Consider the following 9,205-nt stretch of genomic DNA (forward strand, 5'->3'; position numbering starts at 1 on the left):
AGAGAGATGCATGGACATGCCACTCAGAACCCACCTTGGCCTATGATCAGCTGCTGGTCATTTAAAGCTCAGAGACATCAAGCAATCTTGAACAGAAATATTGCTAATGTGCTTGTGCATTTAGTGGTTAACCCCAAATTAATTTGCTGTCCATATATCAAGTCTTGTAATAGGCAAAGGTTGTCCTAATCAGGGTGCTTCTTTACTCAGTGCTAATAGACATCTTCGCTGGCTACTCTTTGGTCTGTAGGTAGTTTAGGAGATTTTAGAACAGGTATCTTCTACTGAGAGTCCAGCAGTTGAAGCTGGAACTGAGATATGATCTTTTGGCAGTGCTAGAAGACTCCCATGTACCTACTTCACCTGTAACAGTAGGCTGGGTGTAGACCAGCAACCATTTTAAGATCTTTGAGGCTGCTTGTCCTTAGCAGGTAGAGAAGCCCACAAAAAAGACACCAGCAGGGTGGACACCCCTACCCTCTACATCAAACTCAGATTGTTTGGAGTCCTTTTCTACATGAAACTTCTTTTTTTTCCAAACTGGCCCTACAAAACAACCCCCAAAAACTTAAGAAGGAACTTTTAAAGAACTTGGTTAAGCCTTTCATTTTCCATTTTAACTGGATGTAGATGCAAATTCAGAGTTTTTTATGGCTAGAAGCCAATCTCAGCTGTCAGTTTCAAAACCAATCCAAAGCTTCGGGATGTGAACATCATTTGGTCAGATCAGCTGCACAGTGCTCTAGACTTATGGTACCCATCACACCGGGTTCAGAGCAACAGGTACCCTGGCAGAGGTGGAAGGTCGCTCTGTCAAAATAGTCTTTTCTTCTTGGTAAATTTAAAAGAGAAGAGCACAGAGAGCAAGAAAAAGGCTCACTGTCTTTATGCCTTAAGAAGGATTATGAACAATAAAATAGTAATTATAACTTATCCATTGTTTATTTCATCAGGTTCTGTTGAGTGCTCTGATGAGGTCTGTGCAGTGTCTGGCTTTATGGCTTCTTCCAAGCAGACAGAGTTCTCTGTGGTGGACAGAATAGCTATAATGAGCGGACAGAATCATTCAAAGCTGGTCTCTAGGGCAGGACAGTTAGAAACAGACCTGATGTTGATTTTATATTCATTGGCAGAAGGCAGGAGCTACTCCACTGAAGTTAATCGAGTTAGCTCAGTCTAATGCCAAGGCAAAACAGATCTGAATCTAGACCACAGTTCAGGACTCATGTACAATTTGCATAATGGAATTAAAATAAAGCTTCCAACTCCAGCTACAGAAATACTCTGCTGAGAATTAAAGACCAGACTTGCTGTTTGGGATTAAATAAAAGGACACCAAAGGCATCAGCTGCCACAGAAAAAAATCCCATTTTATCTGTTCCTGTCCAGATTAGCCTGTTCTCCCCACTGCTGTGTGGTCATTTAGCCACACTCAGTTGTTTCAATTGGTATAGATTTTTCTTAGCCCCTTCTTTCTTTTCTTTTCTTTTCTATCCTACTTGCATGTGAACTCAGATCCTCCAAGTTTTCATGCTGTCTTCCAAGTTTAAGCTAGCCCCACAATATACAAAGTTCAAGATAATATCAATATTTTTCCAGGACTTGGGAGGCAAGTGGGAAAAAAAATGTCACAGGGGAGCATTAAAAGATATATCAAATAAGGTTCCTCTGAAACCTTTCCCATGGACCAGGGAAAGGTTTGCAAACCTTGGCACAGCATTTCATCCTCCAACTGAACTCACTCATGTTTTGTTCATAGAAGATCTCGAGACATTCAGTATGACCTGCAAAGTTCACACAGTGTCTTTCCACTGGCTTCAGAGGGCTTGGGGTTAGACCTGGTACACTGCTATTAAATATTCTTGTTCGTGTTTCTTTTAAGTTTAATATTCTGATCAGAATATTATGAGCAATATTAAACATGCTCATGTGGTTTCTGCATCCTTCTCTAGGTTGGTACATTAGTACTTCTTCAGGGCATACTTGCAGAACCGTCCCTTGAACTGCCTTTGCATCTGTGGCATGTTGTAATTACTGCACCCATCTGGGACCATCTTCTCTCCGACCGCATCTCTTGGTGGCATCCAGTACTGACGGGCAGCGGTGCTGCTTTGTAAGGGACCGGTGTTTGCAAGAACAGAGTGCAACAAGCTTTGTCCCAATTCAGAACAGATTTGCAAGACTCCATTGAGGCAGGGCAGGGTTGGAAATCAGCTCAGAGTCTGACGGGGCCAGGAACAAAAGAAAAAGTTATGGAAGAGCTGACCCAGATGATCATAAGTAATTAGGAAGTCTTATAAATCTGGCTACTTTTCAGGCAGACCTCCCTAGCCAGCACAGATTTGAGAGACAGAGTCTATTGCACAATTACACTCTCTCTTAAACAGGGGATGTCTTGAGAGAGCAAGTGGGTGGGTTTTTTTCTTCTTCATCCTCACTGGAACTTTCACCTTCTTTTTTCACCTGAAAAAAAGGATACATTAGAACAATCTCAGCAAGAGAACCTGGGATTCAGACCCATTTCTCCTGGGTCCCACAGAGTAGTTTCTCCCTGTGACCATAGCAATTGTTTTCCTGGCACATTAACTCAGGAATTTGATGGTATTTTATTATCTTCTTCAGACTAATGATTCTGGGCTAGCGATGTGGTGTGCAACAACACAGATGTGCTGGCATCAATTTGGGATGAAATCCTGACACCATGAAAATCAACACCAAAATGTCTGTTGATTTCCATGAACTGGGTTTCAACCATAAATTCTGAAGAAAAAAAGGGTAATGATTGATTCAAATAAATTACCTCCCCTGTTCCCAAAACCTTACTTGCCACCCATACTTCTAGCTGTCTTTTTGCTTTAGATCAATAGTACTACAAGACCAGAAAGCAGACATCAAAAGGTCTAAGTGGCAGTCTCCTCTCCTGAAATGCTTCACGAGTGACAACATTAGGCTTTTGTATTGGTATCAGCTTCTACATGTGGGGATTTAGGATGTGGTAGATATTTGGCTAGAAAAAGACATGGGATTAAAATGTTTGGGATAGATGGGATTAGTGTGCACTGGGTTTCCAAAATGCCTGGGCCGACATCTTCTGAAATAGAGATACAATATCCACGTGAAAGACCACTTAAATGCTTAAATGAAGGGTGTTCTCCAAACAGGCAGACCTCAGGTACCTAAAACAGAAGATAAAAACAATAACAGGGAAGCAGCATCTATTTAAACCAGAGCATTATGAGAGGCATGAGCCCTTCTAAACATAGAGCTGGTTGCTTCTTGCCAGGCCAAGCTTTTATCTTTTTATTTTTCTCTGTCTAAATTAATCATTCATCCTTGAGGGTGCAGGGAAGGATGAACAAGAAGCCATCTGTTGTTAGAGGTGTAATTCTTTAAAGGACAGGTTGTACGAAGTAGAGCTGGTGGGAGGGGAAAGTCAGTTGGTGGCAGAAGAGGAAGGACAGGCATAGCCAAGAACCATCACCCAAACCCGTCCCCTTGGCCCATCCCCGTGTTCAGAAACGCTATGATGTCAATCTCTTGCCATCTGCACGAGCTGGGGCATGCATGAAGAGACAGACCTGCTGCTAAAACTCATCGCTTCGTCTCAGCACCTTCAGGGTGACCCAGTCGTGGTGGTCACCAGAAGTGATGGGGTCTGGGCATTAGAAAAAGCACTGAGCCATTCCCAGCGTCTGCCAGGCTCTGCCCGAGGAGTCTGTTTTCAAGACATTGGCTCTTTTTTTCCAGTCTGAGCAGGAGGGAAAGGAGCTGGGGTGTGATCTTACCCCTCCAACACAAGCGCTTTCACTGAAGTGGTTTTTAAGACCTTGTTTCAATTCAGAAGAGGGACAAAACTGAAAAACTAAAGGAAAAAACTGTGATTTCTTTCTATGTGTTACGGGGACATTGCCTTGTGTGTGTCGTCAGGCAGGCATTTGGTTTACATTCCTCCACTTCTGCTTTCTGTATGGACCAAAGTAACAAGCGGAAAATGACAAACCACAGGTGTATGTAAAAGGGAATTAAAATAAAAAGAAACCTTTATTGATTCTCATCAAATATTTCTTCTGTGTCTTTTCCTGCCTATAAGAATCAGAACCTCGAAAGTCTTTCAGGGGCACCCTTAGATGGACATGGGTTAGGTATTCCTCTGGGTTCATGAGGAAGGAGCTCCATGAGCATCTCCGGTTCATTAAGGATACAGAAAGATGGGAGTGAGCTATGTCTCTGGAAACCCTTTGGGAAGGCGTCACACTGAGTGGCTTAAATACCTGCTTAAGCTTGTGGTTTTCAGGAGCACTAGGACCAAACCTGATCAGCTCCCATCCATGCTTCCTGCTTCTGGAGACATGCTAACTCAACTGCTGACAACCTTCTCCTTATGCATGGTTTAGCTCTAGCAGCTTCTAAATAATAAAGCTGATTTAATGAAGCTGAGATTTAAGGCTTTTTGTCCCAGAGCTTAGTCATGGCATTCCTTTTGATGCAAGAGTGTGCTTTGCACAGGAAGAAGAATTGGGAAAAACACTCCTTGCCCCAAACCTTTAGCACATGACGTACACTCTGTGGGCTGGGTACCACCACTCCAGCAGCAGTCACATTCCAGTGACATTTTCAGGAAAGCCTGCCAGTGACTACAGGTGGAAACAGGGAATAACCATTTTCTGCTCGTTTAAATGGATAAACCTTGAGTGATTGGCCTGATTCCAAAAAGCACACAGGTCCCAGCAGCAGGGAGTGGGAACACTGCAGTTGCACAAATGCTTGTTCCAGATGGAGCTCCACAGGTCTTGGCTGAGAATGAGATGGGCTACTGTACAGACTGTCTTGACTCCATTCACTGACTTCAATATTAACATCAGATAACATCCAGGAGAGAGAACAACCAATTGCAGAAGGTGTTCACCCTTACAGAGCTCCTCACGCTTATCCCGGGAAGTGCCTACAATGCCACTTTGGTGTGATGCAGGACTAGGTCTGACTCCCATCCCATTCCCATCATTTACACATAAGCAAGCTTTGCTCACAGGTTCAAACCTGAACTCTGGGTCTTGCTAGAGATAGGCCAGGTATAGCCAAAATCTTTGCTTTTAGCCAGACTTTCTTTCACCTGGATCGATAGGAACAGACAGAGCACACTGCAGCCCTTCCACCTCCAGGTGTCCTGGCCTCAATTTTCCCCAGGCACAGCATGGATGACTCCAGACCTAATACAAGCTGGTAAATGACCAACCATGCGAATAACAGTTCCGTAGGTGATCAAGCTCAGTAAGTCAGAGCCTGCATCCCCCATCTCACATTAAGATCCAGTGTTTCATGCATCATTTGCATTAACTTTCACTGGAGTGAAAGGGTGCACAGCATCTCTCTGGCTGCATCCCTAAATGCCAACTGCAGAATGCAGTAGAAAATTGCAGAACAATAATACCGCAGTGGCAAAAGGCAAACTGGACAAATCACCCTTTTCTCTCTCCCTAGTCCCAAAGCATGGTGCTTTCGAGCTCTATTGTTCTCCTAATGTGGTTGCAGCGGCTATTTTGAAGGATGCTCTCATGCCACCTGGTACACTCACAGTATCAGTGTCATAAGGGGCACCTCATTCCATTCACAGCTATGTGATGCCTTCATCCAGCACGGCACAAACAATGCAGGGTGGTTCCCTGGAGCACTGCCCTCGTGAAGAGCGAAGGCTGTAACTGGGCACGAGCAAATGCTGCTCCTCGTCAGTATGAAATATAATCACAGTAAAACCTAACTGGTGGAGACCTTTACAGAATGTCATCCCCACTGGCTAGACTGCTCAGTACTTTCAAACACTCTTTGGAACTCATTCTTCCTGTAACCTTTCTCCCCTAATTTAGCCATTCCAAAACTAAATGGTTTCAGAGCCCGCAACTACGCACTCATTTTTTGTTATGCACAAGGCCCAAATTAGTGGCAACTCTTGCTTCATGCAGTCCTACGTGAGACTGGGGCCCTCCTGTGCTCTGCAAACAAACTGTGGATTAAACCAGTTGATGCCAACTGCCTGTATCCTGCATTGCTGGTTCCACAGCACCCAGCTGCTTTCTTCCCAGGCACCACCAGCCAGAGAAAATGTGACTTTATGCACCATCCCATTTTGGGGCAGCTTGGGTAGCAAATTCACTATGCTGGGCTATTTATGGGCACGGTTGAGGCAAGGGCAGCATGGGATGTTGGCATCTCCTACGTTAATCATGTGCAGGATGTCTAATTAGGCAGAATCATTTGGCCCATGAAGCAGAAAGGATGATAACCAGCACAGCACACTGTTTTCCTGCAGTGGACTTCTGGTGCAAAGAGCTGGCAGAACAAGGATGGGTTGGGTGCATTCTGCTTGGAGTTGGGCCAAACCACAAATGTAACCCTCTCCCAGTAAGCACCTAAGCATATCCTAGACACTTAGCCATTCTACTCCCACCCATGCTGCCAGAAGTCTCACTGTTAAGGTGGTTTCTCTCTTTTAACTGTTTTCTGTACTTCGAGCCAACAGTTCAACCTAACCAGGGGCAGATTATCATAGAATCATAGAATACTAGAATGGTTTGGTGGGAAGCGACCTTTAAAGGTCATCTAGTCCAACCCCCCTGCAATGAGCAGGGACATCTTCAACTAGATCTGGTTGCTCACAGCTCCGTCCAGCCTGACCTTGAATGTTTCCAGGGATGGGGCATCTACCACCTCTCTGAGCAACCTGTTCTGGTGTTAGGTTAGATCTAAATTCCCTTAGATGCAGCCTAGGTGAACCTGGAAAGGGAGGTAGTTACACTGAATCAAAGACAGAAAAAGAAGCCAGATCTAGATTGATATAAAAACATGCATATTTTTCCTCCATGAGAAGCAGAAGTCTCAATGTGCTGCTGGCTGAGCAATTGGCAGTTCCAAATCTCTTCAGTTCTCTCGAAGAACAAAAACTTTGCAAAGAATTTTCCATTTCTCCGTGCTCCTCTGAATGCCACGAAGATTAACAAGTAATATTAGCTCCACTGAAGTACCTTCATCTGCCCATGGAAAACAGAGGACATCTAAGCAGCCAAACTTTGAGCAAGAAAAAGAAATTAAATCCAAACTATGTCTGTTTGGAAGCAATACCCCTTTGGAGAAAAGAAGGATTGATATCTGCCAAAGTGTTAACAGCTGGTTTTTATATGCAGTGCTGTATAAATTTTCTGTAGGAGGCACCCTGGATGCAATGATGAATGGTTTATCTGAAGCAGCAGGTGTATTGCAAACCATGTTTCAAGCTGGTTTGTGCATGTGTGGTGAGGGAGGAGGGCTTCATCGAGTGGTAAATTGTGGCCACCTATGCAGTAGGATATGAGCCAACTAGGCTACTCTCTGAGTCTATCTGGAGTATATCTATCAGTTCCAGCATCAAAATAGCTCATGTAATGCTTGTTGAATGTGCTTTATGGCCCGCTTGGAAGATAGTAAAGTAGCAAGGTCACCATTATAAAGCAGGAACTTGTAACTGATTTTTATAGGCTGCTCATTCCTGTTTGATGCACAGTTCCTACTAGTTTGAGACGGGATTAAATGGAGGGTCTCTTCCTACCTTAAATTCCAAGCTTGATTTTGCAAGGTTTCTACCCAAGCCTCTGCCAGTATTGCTGCAGTCCTTCCTCTCTCCTGAAGGAACAAGCAATCCCAGAGGACATTTTAGCTCACCAGAAGTTGAACAGACCCGCCTTCATTAACCTTTCTGGAGGAACCATGGCACCATTCTGGATGCAAAGCCAGTCTCTTAAGCAATGACATCTCCAATGGGCTGAACTGTCCCTTTTGGGGGTCGTGAGCTGAGAGACTTATCTGGCACATGAGATCCTTCATGGTGGGAGAGCCCAGGAGTTAGGCTGAGGCTGGGAAATCATTCCTACCCAATTGCAGGAATTACTTTTTACCCATGACAGCTCCAGACAAGACAAGCCCAAGCCAATCCTCTGGCCTCTCTCCCATACCATGACCTTGTACTCTACATCTGAGTGGTCAGCAGTGGATATCAACAATTTCCATCAGGCACTGGGGGCACAGAACAGCAAAGGAACCCTGATGCTGAAAACACACGAGATACCAGTCTTCTGAATGGAAAGGAGGGAGCCACGTCTGAATGGGAGAGATGCCACGGACCAAACCCAGCTCTTCCTCACGGCTTGGTTCCTACTTAACAGTAGGTAATTGCAGATACACTGAGAGTTCAGTTAGAAGACAATATCTGCAGAGAAAGTGCTGAAGGAACCTGAGATGTGACCAAGAAATTCTTAGCTCACAAGTGAAGTAAAATCTCTGAACATGAGAGTCCTTGAAGCATTTCAGTACCGAGGTGAGATGAAGGGAGCGGGAGGAAGCATGCAGAGGAACTGAGTGAATAAACAGTCAGGGTGAGTCTGCTGGAACACAAAATGTTTTTAGCAAACATGAGCATCTCTAAAATGTCAAGCATCATTTATTCACTTATGCTTAAGCCTGAGGAACATCTTGTTTAAATCACACACAACAGCATGGCCAGACCCTGCACACAAGTAAATCAGCATAATGCCACTGAGGTCCAAGGGATGATGTTGATTTACACAGGCACATCACAACTTCAGCGGGTAAGGAGATTGTTAGGCTACCAGCCAGGATATGGTGCAGAAAAAGAGGGAGAAGATTTAAAGGATACCACGGGGTGGAAAAGGTCTGTGGCATGAAGCAAGGTCCTTGCTAGTTATTGTAATTACAGTAAAAGAGGGTAAAGTGAAGTCTTGCTGAAACATTTCCCTCCAGCTTTTGCTACGGTCAGCACACCATCAGCTCCTGAATATACTCTGGGGATCTTTCTCCCATTTTGCAATGCGGAAGAGGCGCTTCCCTGCCCTGCAAATCTCTTCTGCTGCCCGCAAAGGAAGGTCACAAAGGGGCAGACGTACCTGGAGGCTAAGCACGCGAAGGCATTCCCAGGAGGTACACCTGGTAGCTGGAGCTCAAGGGTATCAGTGAGTTTCGTAGCCCTCGGAAGAGTTTTCCTTTATGTTTTTTCCCTCCTCATCTTTCTACACCTACTTTCTAGAGGTGCAGCTGAACTAGGCACGGTCTAAAATTCCACCACCTTCTGTTTTCAACCTGCACCTTCATAATGGTGCCTGATCTTCTGCAGCTTTAGCACTAGGAGAGGCAGGTGCAGGTCTCCCATGTGGTCCTTCTCACC

Source organism: Balearica regulorum, chromosome 2 (assembly GCF_011004875.1).
Source record: "Balearica regulorum gibbericeps isolate bBalReg1 chromosome 2, bBalReg1.pri, whole genome shotgun sequence".
In the NCBI taxonomy this organism is placed as follows: Eukaryota; Metazoa; Chordata; class Aves; order Gruiformes; family Gruidae; genus Balearica; species Balearica regulorum.